Here is a 1,849-nt window from a genome sequence, read left to right on the forward strand (position 1 = left end):
AGTTTCCCCCTACACAACACATAAATCAGGAAACTGTAGAACACAATGTCTGATCTAGTTCCCCCTACACAAACATACATCAGGAAACTGTAGAACCACAATGTCTGATTCGTTCCCCCCTACACAACACATACTCAGGAAACTATAGAACCACAATGTCTGATCTAGTTCCCCCCTACACAACACATAAATCAGGAAACTGTAGTCACAATGTCTGATCTAGTTTCCCCTCCTGCATAATACAGAAATCAGGAAACTGTAGTCCACAATGTCTGATCTAGCTCCCTCCTGCATAATACAGAAATCAGGCTACTGTAGAGCCACAATGTTTGATCTAGTTTCCCCTTACACAACACAGAAATCAGGAGAGAGAGAGAGAGAGAGAGAGAGAGAAAAGAGAGGGAGGCCCAGAAGGCCCGAACAAGCCTATTTCCAGAACTTAGGGAGTGGGAGAGAGGCCAGCCCTGTCTATGAGTAGCCCAGGCTGAGAGATACTCTCTGGAGAGACTGCAGGGGATAAGAGGCCCCAGCAAAAACAGAGAAGAGCTCTCTATCACGTCAGCACTCCAATCACAGCCTAATCCCTTCTTACTACACCCACTGCTATAGCAAGGAGAGAGGGGGAGGGAGGGAGAGAAAGAGGGAAAGGGCACGGAGGGAGGGAGGGAGGGAGGGGGAAAGGGCAGGGAGGGAGAGAGGTAGAGAGGGAGAAAGAGAGGGCAAATGGTAAAAGGAGGTAGAGGGCGGTAGAAGAAATGAGGAAGAGAGAAAGAGAAAGCGATAGGGAGGAAAAAAGTATAAATGAAAGGAGAGGAAGAGATAAGGAGAGTTTTCAGTGGTTTTGTAACAGATTCTCATGCTTACATAATTGGTTTGGTGGTCTAACAGTGTGACACAGCTGTACCAGGGGAGCGATAAGAGCTACACACAAAACCAAAATAGGTCTGGTCAAAAGTAGTGCACTACATAAGGAATAGGGTGCCTCTGGTCAAAAGTAGTGCACTACATAAGGAATAGGGTGCCTCTGGTCAAAAGTAGTGCACTACATAGGGAATAGGGTGCCAATTGGGACGCTGGCCTATCCTCTTTTACTATCCAGGTCAGCTGACATAGAGCTAAGTGATGAACGTAATAGGAGAGAGGGAAACCTTTAACGCTGACTTTTTTATGAAATTAATGTGCTTTATTATGAATGCCATGACAGAGCAATCTGCTGTTGAAGCTAAAATGCAGCAATCAAAACGAATTATATTATTAGACATACAGTCAGATAATTTGGCCAATATAAATGGATTGCTTTCTATCCAGTTGCCAATTCCAAACGTACAGTACAGTAGCTCGCCAGGCTTTAGGCAGGGAGAGAGAGACACAATGGACCCCTCTAATTGTTTTATCCATTTTAGAATAAGGCTGTAACGTAACAAAATACGGAAACAGTGAAGGGGTCTGAACATTTTTCTGAATGCACTGTATGTGTATGTGACCAATATATTTTCATTTCATTTGAGTACTCCACTATAGTTCCACTAATGTAATCTCTTACGGGACCAACACACCTGATTCAACTAAATCAAGTAGACCGACTGAATCAGTTGTGCTTTTACTGAAAAAGAAAGAGAGATAAAAAGAGAGGGAGAGAGACAGAAAGACAGAAAGACAGAAAGAGAGAGCGAGAGCGAGAGAGAGAGAAAGAGAAATATAGAGATACGGGAGAAGGAGAGGCAGAAGCACAGAGAGAAAGACAGAAAGCGAAAGAGAGAGAGGTTGTTGACTAATTGAATCAGGTGTGCCAGAGCTAATGAATGGAGCTCAGGAAAAGGTTTGGAACACTGTCTGGTCGATAGAGGGG

Source organism: Salvelinus sp. IW2-2015, unplaced genomic scaffold, assembly GCF_002910315.2.
Source record: "Salvelinus sp. IW2-2015 unplaced genomic scaffold, ASM291031v2 Un_scaffold1242, whole genome shotgun sequence".
Classification (NCBI taxonomy): domain Eukaryota; kingdom Metazoa; phylum Chordata; class Actinopteri; order Salmoniformes; family Salmonidae; genus Salvelinus; species Salvelinus sp. IW2-2015.